This window comes from Delphinapterus leucas, chromosome 3, assembly GCF_059928025.1.
Source record: "Delphinapterus leucas isolate spDelLeu-1000000601 "Yukka" chromosome 3, BTC_Dleu_Yukka2, whole genome shotgun sequence".
Taxonomy (NCBI): Eukaryota; Metazoa; Chordata; class Mammalia; order Artiodactyla; family Monodontidae; genus Delphinapterus; species Delphinapterus leucas.
In genome coordinates this window covers 113,950,577-113,962,493 of record NC_143131.1, presented here as the reverse complement: position 1 = coordinate 113,962,493, position 11,917 = coordinate 113,950,577, and the positions used below count along the sequence as shown (strand labels likewise).

Genomic DNA, 11,917 nt, shown 5'->3' with positions numbered 1-11,917 from the left:
TCAGTCTTAGCAATATGTTTTTGTTCCTGCCTCCTCAGGCAAGAGAAACAAAAGCAAAATAAACAAATGGAATTACATCAAACTAAAAAGCTTTCACACAGCAAAGGAAACTATCAACAAAATGAGAAGGCTGCCTACTGAATGGGAGAAGATATTTGCAAATGATATATTTGTTAAGGCGTTAATATCCAAGATATACAAAGAAATCATACACCTCAACATCACAAAAACCAAACAACCCAATTAAAAAATGGGCAGAGGACCTGAATAGATATTTTTCCAAAGAAGACGTGCAGATGGCCAAGAGACACATGAAAAGATGCTCAACATCACTAGTCACCAGGGAAATTCAAATCAAAAGCACAATGAGATACCACCTCACATGTGTCAGAATGGGTATTATCAAAAAGACGAGAAAAGGTTGTGGAGAAAAGGGAACTCTTGTGCACTGTAGGTAGGAATGTAAATTGGTGCAGCTACTATGGAAAACAGTATAGAGATGCCTCAAATAATTAAAAATAGAACTGCCATACAATCCAGCAATTCCACCTCTGCATATTTTTCCAAAGAAAACAAAAACAACAATTTGAAAATATATAAGCACCCCTATGTTCATTGCAGCATTATTTACAATACCCAAGATATGGAACCAACCAAAGTGTCCACTGATAGATGAATGGATGAAGAAGATGTCTCACACACACACACACACACACACACACACACACACACACACACTGGAGTATTACTCAGCAATAAAAAAGAATGAAATCTTGCCATCTGCAACAACATAGATGAACCTAGAGGGTACTGTGCTAAGTGAAGTAATTCAAACACAGAAGGACAAATAGTGTTTGATTTCACTTATATGTGGAATCTAAAAAACCAAACAAATGAATAAACAAAACAAAACAGAGTCATTGATACAGAAAACAAACAGGTGGTTGCCAGAGGGGGTGGGGGTGGGAAAATGGGTAAAAGAGGTAATGAAGGTTAAGAGGTATAAATTTCTAGTTATAAAATAAATGAGTCATGGGCATGAAATGTACAGCATGGGGAATATAGTCAATAATATTGTAATAACTTTGTATAGTGACAGATGGTAACTGGACTTATCATCGTGATCATTTTGTAATGTACAGAAACATAGAATCACTATGGTGTGTGCCTGGAACTAACATAGTATCATAGGTCAATTATACTTAAAATTTTAAAATGACATGTAATCACAGTATTCTAATAGGTTCTGCGGAGAACATATTTACATTGTTATAATGATGCAAACACTAATTATTGATATAATTAAAAGTATGATAAAATTTGGGGGAGAGGAAGAAGAGGTGGAGGTATTAAATATTCATCTCATAATATTTATAAATTTAAAATTTGCTTTTCTTTTTATTTTATCTATATGAGATGATAGATGTTAACTAACCCTATTGTTGGTAATCATTTCACGATAGACAATATATCAAACTATCATGGTGAACTTACACGATGATATATTTCAATTATTTCCCAATAAAACTGGAAAAAAATTAACATTAATCTAAAATGTAATTATTTAATAGCCTGCTTTTGAGGATAATGTAATAAAGATGACATATTTAATAATAATAAAACTGCACAAATTTTCTGAGAAACTTATCATTGAGGATACGATAGAGATGACTGTCCTTTTTAGTATCTTTATATTTTCTGGAGGGAACAGTGTAAACCAATTTGGGGATTAAATTGTAAATTAAAATGAAAAAAAATTGTTATAATTGTAGTCATTCTAGTGGATGAGTTATTGAATTTTCCTGCTAAATATGTGTTGAATGCATAGTCGTGTGCTTATCATCCATTCATTTGTGCTCTGGTGTGAAGTGTCTATTCAAAATATCTTGCTTATTTTAACACTAGGTTTTGTCTTATTGAGCTATAAAGCTCTTCACATATTCTAGCTAAAGTCCTTGATCAGATATCTGAATATTTTCTGAGTCTATTCGCCTTTCCGTTTTATTAAATGTGTCTTTTGACAAGTAGAAGGTTTTAATCTTTACTGAATCCAGTTTATAAATTTTTATGATTAGTGATTTTTTTGTGCCCAAATAAATTTTAGTCTATCCCAATGTGGAGTAGATTTTCTCCTATCTAAACTTCTAGAAGGTTTTAAATTTTAGACTTTACATTTAAGTTCATGATCCATTTGAGTTAATTTTTGTTTATGGTGTAAGGTACAGTGGGTCAAGGTGCTTTTCCTTTTCCATATGGCTATCCAGTTGTTCCAATAACAATATTGGAAAAGAATATCCACTTCCCACTGAACTACCTTGGAATCTTGGTTAAAAATTAATTTACCATATATGTGGGTCTATTTCTGGACTTCCTATTCTGTTCTTTTAATTTATATGTGTGTCCTTAAATCAATACCACACTAGAGTTTGCTGTACTTTTTTAGTTAGTTTTGAAATCAGGTAGTTTAAATTCTCCAACTTTGTTCTTCTTTTTTCAAGATTGCTCTGGATATTCTAGGACCTCTGTGTTTCTATATTAATTTTAGAATCAATTTGTTAATTTCTAAAAAAAAATCTGCTGTAACAGGTTTGGACTGCATTACTTGGGAAGAACTAACATATTAACTATACTGAGTGTTACAATCCGTGAACATGATATATCTCTCAATTTATTTAAGTCTCTTTAAATTTTCTCAGTAATGTTTTATAGTTTTTAGTGTAGAGGTCTTACACATATTCTGTTAAATTTTCCCTTACATATTTTACGGGTTTTATGCTATTATAAATGCAAGAGTCTCTTGAATTTTATTTTCTAATTGTTTGTTCCTAGTATATAGGAAAAAACTGATTGTTGCAAATTGACCTTGTACCCTCTGAATTTGTTAAATTCACTTTTTAGTTCTAGCTGCTTTTTCAAAAATTCCTTAGGATTTTTTCATATACATGATCATATTATACACCAGTGAAGACAAGTTTAATTCCTCCATCCCTGTCTGTATGTCTCACTTCCTTTGCTTGATTTATTGCACTGGCTAGGATCTTCAGTTCAATGTTGAAGTGATGAGGGTGAACAACATTATCTTGTCTTTAACATTAGGAAGAAAGTGTTTCATACTTCCCCATTATGAAATAAGCTGTAGGTTTTCTGTAGATGTCTTTTATCAGGTTGAAAAAGTCCTTTTTCTTTCTAATTTGCTGAGTTTTTATGAGGATGATGGCTGTTGAGTTTTGTCAAATGCTTTTTCTGTCTTTGAGATAATCATATGGTTTTCCTCCTTTATTCTGTGTTAAGGTGACTTATACTGACTGATTTTCAAATATTAAATCAACTTTGTGTTCCTAGAATAAACACTTCTTGATCATGATGCGTATCCTTCTTCACATTGCTGGATTTGATCTGACAAAGTTATATTAAGGATTTTGTGCCCTTAATGCATCTTGCGTTCTCATGTTCATGAAAGATATTAATCTATAGTTTTCTTGTGTCTTTGTCAGCTTTTGTTACCAGGGTGATGCTGTCCTCATAAACAAGTTGAGAAATATTCCTTCCTCCTGTCTTCCGAATGATTTGGTGTAAGGTTCCTGTTATATATTCCTTAAATGTTTGATAGAGTTTACCAGTGGAATTATCTGAGCCTGGAGTTTGTGTGTGTGTGTGTGTGTGTGTGGAGGTTTTTGAAAATAAATTCAATTACTTTGACAGGTATAGGCCTGTTCAGGTTTGGCAATGAGTTTTTAGATGCAACACCAAAATCACAATCCATGAATGGAATATTTGGTAAGTTGAACTTTACTAAAATTTAAAACTTCTCTACAAAAGACACTGTTAAGAGAATAAAAGAAAAGTCAAAGGCTGGGAAAACTCTTAAAACTCAATAATAAGGGGAAAAAAGACAATTTTGAAAATGAGTAAAAGATCTGAATAGACACCTTCCCAAAGAAGATATACAGATGGCAATTAAGCATATGAAAAATGCTCAAAATCATGTCATTAGAAATATACTTTACATTTCAGTATACTTATATGTATAATTTTATGTATAAATATATGAAACAAAACTTTCAGAAAACCATACTCTTACTAATGTTATGCACTATGAAATATTATTTTCATGGTACTATTTAAGAAGGCAGAAAGTATGTGATATATGTTATTTGGTCTGGAACGTGTTTGGTTTCAGAGTTGTTGCATAAGAAAGTAAAATTGTGTTATCTCGATAATTCATTTCAGTGGAACTTCCCATCCCTAAAACGAAATTATTGTTATTTATAATTATCATGATGACTATTTTTGATGATATTAATGAAAAGAAACGTCTAGTAATATGCAGGCTCCTAGTCACATATTCATGTAGTTCAAACTCTCTAAAGTCTATGAAATAAACATTACAACCTTCATTTCACAGGTGAGGAAACGAAGAGCCTTAGTCTGCTCTGGCTGCCATAACAAAATACCACAGACTGGGTAGCTTAAACAACCAGTTTAATTTCTCATACTTCTTGAGGCTGGAAAGTCCAAGATCAGGGTGCCAGCATAGCCAGGTTCTGGTGAGAGCTCTGTCTGGCTTGCAGATGGCCACCTTACCACTGTGTCCTCACATGGGGCGGGGTGGGGGAGTTGGCAGGGGGCACATAAGCAAGCTCTCTGGTGTCAATTTTTATAAGGGCAATAATCCCACCCTCATGATCTTATCTAAACCAAATTATCTCAAGGCCCCATCTTCAAACACAATCGCATTGGGGGTTATGGCTTCAATATATGAATGTAGGGGGGACACAACTCAGTCCACAGCACCAAGGTTCACAGAAATTAGCCTACCTGATCAGTTAAGTGGTAGAGGCCAGGCTAAACCCTTGTCCACCTGACTTGAAAGCTCACGTTCTCTGTAGACAATATCTCCCATTAATAAAGCCGGGATCTGAGACAGCCTCCCAATTTTAGCTCCTGCTTTTACCACTGCAGCACATGCACTGAGGAAGGCCAAAGATGAGCAGTCAAAACCTTGAAACACCAAAGAAGCTGTTTTAAGAAAGAGCCTAGTGTCTGTGTCCACACACTCCATCCAAGTGCTCTCATGGAAAAGCCCAGGAGGAGAAGAGGCGGCAGAGACTGTGGCACGAGGAGACGGAAATAAAGATGGATTGGGGCAAGAGGGATACAGCAAGTGCCATGACGTTCCGGAGCCCTCCTTTCTTGTGGGTCAGGGACCACCCTGGCTTTGGTTTCCTCTGGTGCCTGGACCCCCAGACCTGCCCTAGGGATGCCCAGTGAAGAGTGGCCTGTCATAAGGATTTGGAGTTTTTTGATGTGGCATCCAAAAAGAAATCAGCTAAGTCTTCATGCCTGCCTACCACCAAGAAATACAGTTTTTAAAGATTTCATCACACCCTCCTCACCCCCACTCCAGCCAAGGGCCTCCTCCATTCTAGAACCTCATATTCAGGCAACAGGGATAGAGTCAAGGACATCCTTCACATTATTAGGTAATAAAACAAACACTGTAAGTTGAAATTTTAATATATTTTCAATGTTTTTCTTCAGACCATGTCAAAATGTCCCAGTGTCAAAACAGCCAAGTCAACAAGTCACGCATCTGAACGGCACCATTGGATCAGCCACGTCACAATGATCAGTGTCACACTTTCCTGGGTGATAACCAGCTAGTGTGACAGACACACTACTCCACAGCCCAGGCTCCCGGATCTGGGGCAAGGTCACCACCCAGGAAATGTTTGCGCCAGAGGGGCCTTGCTGTTAACCCGCCTGGGCCCGAGATGGTGGGAGGTGGGATGGGAAGGAGGGAGGAGGGCTTGGCAGGTCCCTGCAGGGGGGGCCCTGGGAGGTGGCTGGAGTCACATGACTAACAGGACCTTGACTCTGCCCGTCCTCCAGGCAGATAGGGGACAGCGGAGAGAGCGCTAGACTGGGCCTGGGGTTGAGACCTATCCCAGCTACTGATTCCCCAAGCCCCAGTCTTCCCTGAAATGAAACCAATACAGTAATCTTGGTCCTGTTCATTTATTAAATGAGACAATGTATATAAAGTGTTTAGTTCATAGCAAGTGCTCCATAAATGTTAGCTGTTAGTCTCATCACACCATCATCATCGTCTTCATCTTCTCCCTCCTCCTCCTCCCTTTCCCTCTTCTCTTTTTTCTCCTTCTCCTTCCAGGGATATTGTGAGCATTAAAGGAGATCCTGGATAGGAAAGTGTGCACATAGCAAATGAATTATTTTAACTTACTGTAACTTTGCCATCCGTATAAATCAGTGAATGTAGGTTATCTATTCTTCCACTACAGTAGCCACAAGAGTGAAACCACGATGGCCTTTTGGTCTTAAGATTTAAAAAGGCTCACTGTCATCAAGGATCTGACTTTATTCCAGGCCCATTTTTCTAAGCAAAGCCTCATCTCTTACATATAATTGCTCTGCCTGGAATAGTTACAACTGGGCGATGCTGTCAATGGGGTCTGTCCAGTATTGGAGCACTTCCATTTCTGGATGTAAGCAGGAAGTACATGCACAACTGGGATGGTCAGAGAGGTGAAGCCAAGACTTGTTTTAAGTCAAACTACTTGGAGCTCACTTTAATTCTCATCACTATGCCAGGGAAAGTTGACTGCCACCTACACCATGAGAAACATGCTATTTAAGTGTTCCATGTCTAGGTGAGGAGCATATACTGAGCACTTATTAGTCTTGCTTTTAATAAATTATATCTAATTCCCACACTCATATTTTTGTTGTCCACCACCCACCATTGGAATATAAGCTTCATGAAGACAGGAATTTTTGTCTGCTTTTTTTCATTACTATATGCCCAGTGCCTAGAATAATGTCTGGCATTGTGACAGATACTAAATAAATAACTGTTAAGTGAACTAGCCTTCAAGTCAGTCATTTTCATGTATACTTTATAGTTGTGGAAATTCAGGCTCAGAGAAGTAAAGCGGCCCTTCCAGTATCAAACAGCTAGGAAGGAGAAGAGACTAGACTTGTACTTAGCCTTTCTGGCTCTATCTGCCCCAGGAGATGATGAGGCCAATGCCAATTAATTTCTAATGCCCTGACACAAACAGAGATCAAAGCAACAGAGACAGAGAACCAAGCTTGCATAAACCTGGGGGTAAGAATGTACTCCTTGTTGTACAGAGACAAAATCTTTCTGTCCGTCAACCTGAGTTTTCTGAGTCTGCATGAACCATGCAGGCGTAAGGGCCCAAACGTGAGCTATCAAATGCAGAAGCCAGAGGTTAAGGCCCCAAAGTAAAAACCAGCTTAACTCTAGTTCCAACTGCAATGGAGCAAGTCTACTACAGCCTATCCAAATGATGACAACTAAAAATGCTGGACAGAATTCAGAAAGCAGCTACCTGAGGATCCTGAAAAGGAAATAACAGCAGGTAGATTGGTGAAGGAAGTCAAAACCTGAAGTATAATCAGTATGGTGGTAACGAGTTATATGGTTTTATCTTTTCTTCCTTTATCTCTTGGCTTTAACTGAAGGGTGAGTCAAATTGGGGAATAGCAAAGTAGTTGCAGGAAGCAAAAACTCTAAGAAATGACCTCTTTTGGTGAATGTAGCCCTTAAATTAAGCCAGAGAATGTGGAGGAGTTCACATCGTTTTTAATCTCCTTTTTCCCTCCTTGCTCCACCCCAAGGCCAGCTTCAGTCTGAGAAGTGCAGGACCATGGAAAGGGCAACAAGCCAGGCACCTGCAAGAAGGCTGTGCCTCTGAGAAAGGGGGATCCTGCTGTGCAAAGAGTGCTGTGCTTTCTTCTCTGTTCTGTGACCATGTCAGTATTTTCCATGGGCCCAATCATGCAAAACTGCAACACTGTCAGTGGCTAAATCAACAAGAGAACCCCAAATTTCTAGCCAGAGGACCAGGCCAGGGAGCCCCTGAAGTTGGAGAGTGTGGGGGAAATCCTATGGAGGAGGGATCAGGAAAAGGTGAGAAAAGGCTCCAACTGAAGGTGAGTCAGAACTTGTCATCTGAACCCAACCAGGTTGGTGGCCTGCTAAAAGAAAACAATCAACATTCTCCAGAATATTTTAACAGGACCCAGAGACTCACAAATGAATATAAAGAATGCCCTGGGTATAATACAAAATTACTCAGCCTACCAAGAACCAGGAAAATCTGACCAATTCTCAAGGGAAAGGACAATCAACAGATGCCAACCTCAAGGTGAATCAGATGTTAGAATTATAAAAGTCTTTAAAGCAGCTAGATAATCATTCTCTATGAGGTAAAGACAAACACTCTTGAAATGAATGGAAAAATAGACGTGCTCAGCCAAGAAATAGAAATTATGAAAAAGAACCAAATGGAAATTTTGAAACTGATAAATACAACATCTGAAAGTGAAAAACTACTGGATAGATTCAATAGTAGGATGGAGATGACAGAAAAAAGAACAAAATCAATAAATATAGATGGATAAAAATTATCCAAACTAAAGAACAGATGAAAATTATTGAGAAAAAATGAACAGGGCTTTAGGGAAAGATTAGCAGAGAAAAAAAATTTAAGAAAACAAAATGTCAAACTTAGCAAATTTGACAAAAAACATAAATTTACAGAATAAAGAAGTCAAACACATCTAAAACAGAGCAAATCCAAAAGGACAGCTCATACAGACACATTAAAATCAAACTGCTAAACACTAAAGATAAAGAAAAAAGTCTTGAAAGCAGCCAGAGAAAACACATTATATATAGGAGATCAGCTATTTGAAATACTACTGACCTCATATCAGAAGCCTTGGAGGTCAGAAGATAGTGAAACAACATCATTAAAGTGCTGAAAGAAATGTCAACCCAGAATTATGTATCAAGTGAAAATAGCCTTCAGAAATGAAAGGAAAATAGTGACATTCTCAAGTGAAGGGACAAACCAAAGAGAATTTGTCACCAGCAGAACTGTTCTAAAATGTATGCTAAAGGAAGTTTTCCAGGCTAAAGGGAAATGATTCCAGTCTTCAGAAATGAAGAAACAGAAACAGTAAGGGTAAATATAATAGGCTATTTTTTTCCTTTCAGGTTTTCAAAAATACATATGACTGTTGAAAGAAAAAATGATAATCTACAGAACCCTAAGAGAAGGGCTCAATGTATGTTTATATAATACCTATGACAACTATAACAAAGTGGGGAGGTTAATAGTACCTTTTTGGTTGTAAGTCTTCTATATTTTACTTGAAAATGTAAAGTATTAACTCTAAATAGACTGCAAAGTTAGGTTTATATTGTATCATTTCTAGAGTAACCACTAAAAAATTATATATAACATTGATAGGTATATTAGATATATATTATATATGAAGATATAATTTAAAAAGCCAATATATAAATAAAAATTAAAACCCAAAAAATATTCAGTTAATTCAAAAGAAAGCATTAAATGATGTACAGAGGAGCCAAACAGAGAGGAGACACCAGAAAGTGGGCATAGAAGGAACATACCTCAACATAATAAAGGCCATTTATGACAAACCTACAGCTAATATCATATTCAATGGTGAAAAGCTGAAAGCATTTCCTCTAAGATTGGGAAGAAGACAAGGATGTCCACTCTCACCACTTTTATTCAACACAGTTTTGGGAGTCCTAGCCATGGCAATCAGAGAAGAAAAAGAAATAAAAGGAATCCAAATTGGAAAAGAAGTAAAACTGTCACCGCTTGCAGATGACGTGACACTATACATAGAAAATCCTAAAGATGCTACCTTTAGCAACTTCTAGAGCTCATCAATGAATTCAGTAAAGTTGCAGGATTCAAAATTAATACACAGAAATCTGTTGCATTTCTATACACTAACAATGAAAGATCAGAAAGAGAAATTAAAGAAGCAATCCCATTTATCATTGCATCAAAAAGAATAAAATACCTAGGAATAAACCTGCCTAAGAAGGCAAAAGACCTGTACTCCAAAAACTATAAGATGCTGATGAAAGAAACTGAAGATGACACAAACAGATGGAAAGATATACTATGTTCTTGGATTGGAAGACTCAATATTGTCAAAATGCCAATACTACCCAAGGCAATCTAAGATTCAATGCAATCCCTATCAAATTACCAATGTTATTTTTCACAGAACTAGAACAAAAACTTTAAAAATCTGTATGGAAACACAAAGGACTACGAATACCCAAAGCAATCTTGAGAAAGAAAAATGGAAATGGAGGAATCGGGTTCCCTGACTTCAGACTATATTACAAACCTACAGTCATCAAAACAGTATGGTACTGGCACAAAAACAAAAATAGAGATCAATGTAACAGGATAGAAAGCCCAGAGATAAACCTACGCACCCATGGTCAATTATCCTACAACAAAGGAGGCAAGAATATACAATGGAAAAAACACAGTCTCTTCAATAAACAGTGCTGGGAAAACTAGACAGCTACATGTAAAAGAATGAAATTAGAACATTCTTTAACACCATACACAAAAATAAACTAAAAATGGATTAGAGACCTAAATGTAAGACTATAAAACTCTTAGAGGAAAACACAGGAAGAACACTCTCTGACATAAATCACAGCAATATCTTTTCTGATCCGTCTCTTAGAGTAATGGAATTAAAGACAAAAACAAACAAATGGGACCTAATTAAACTCAAAAGTTTTGCACAGCAAAGGAAACCATAAACAAAACCATAAGACAACCCTCAGAATGGGAGAAAATATTTGCAAACAAAGCAAGCAATAAGGGATTAATCTCCAAAATCTACAAACAGCGTATGCAGCTCAATATCAAAAAAACAAACAACACAGTCAAAAAATGGGAAGAAGACCTAAATAGACATTTCTCTAAAGAAGATATACAGATGTCCAGGAGGCACATGAAAAGATGATCAACAACGCTAATTATTAGAGAAATGCAAATCAAAAGTACAATGAGATATCACCTCACACCTGTCAGAATGCCCATCATCAAAAAGTCCACATACAGTAAATGCTGGAGAGGGTGTGGAGAAAAGGGAACATTCCTACACTGTTGGTTGGAATGTAAATTGGTACAACCACTATGGAGAAAAGTATGGAGGTTCCTTAAAAAACTAAAAATAGAGCTACCATATGATCCAGCAATCCCACTCCTGGGCATATATCCAGAAAAAACCATGATTCGAAAGGATACACGCACCCCAATGTTCATTGCAGCACTGTTTAGAATAGCCAAGACAGGGAAGCAACCTAAATGTCCATCGACAGATGAATGGATAAAGAAGATGTGGAACATATATATAATGGAATATTACCCAGCCATTACAAAGAATAAAATAATGCCATTTGCAACAACATGGATGGACCCAGAGATTATCATACTAAGTGAAGTAAGTCAGACAGAGAAAGACAAATATCATATGATATTGCTTATATGCAGAATCTTAAAAAATGATGCAAATGAACTTATTTACAAAACAGAAACAGACTCATAGACTTAGAAAGCAAACTTATGGTTACCAAAGGAGAAAGGTGGGGAGGGAGGAGGGAAAAATTGGGAGTTTCAGATTGACATATATACATTACTATATTTAAAATAGATAATCAACAAGGACGTACTGTATAGCACAGGGAACTCTCCTCCATATTCTCTAATAACCTATATGGGAAAAGAATTTGAAAAAGAATAGATACATGTATTTGTATAACTGAATCACTTTACTGTACACCTGAAACTAACACAACATTGTGAATCAACTATACTCCAATATAAAATAAAAATTCAAAAGAAAAAAACAAACAACCAGAGAGTAGGCAAATAGAAAAATGATAAAATGGTTGACCTAAATATAAATATTAATAATTACATTAAAAGCAATGGTCTAATTACATCAATTAAAAGACAGAGACTGTCAGATTAGATTTTTAAAAAATAGTCCCAACTACATCCTGTATTCA

At 36.5% G+C, this 11,917-nt stretch overlaps 1 pseudogene; it reads right to left on the bottom strand.

Moving 5' to 3' along the window:
* Nucleotides 1-701: 701 nt before the first annotated feature.
* LOC149749648 (uncharacterized) overlaps nt 702-11,917 on the bottom strand; it is a 133,339-nt pseudogene continuing 122,123 nt past the window's right edge.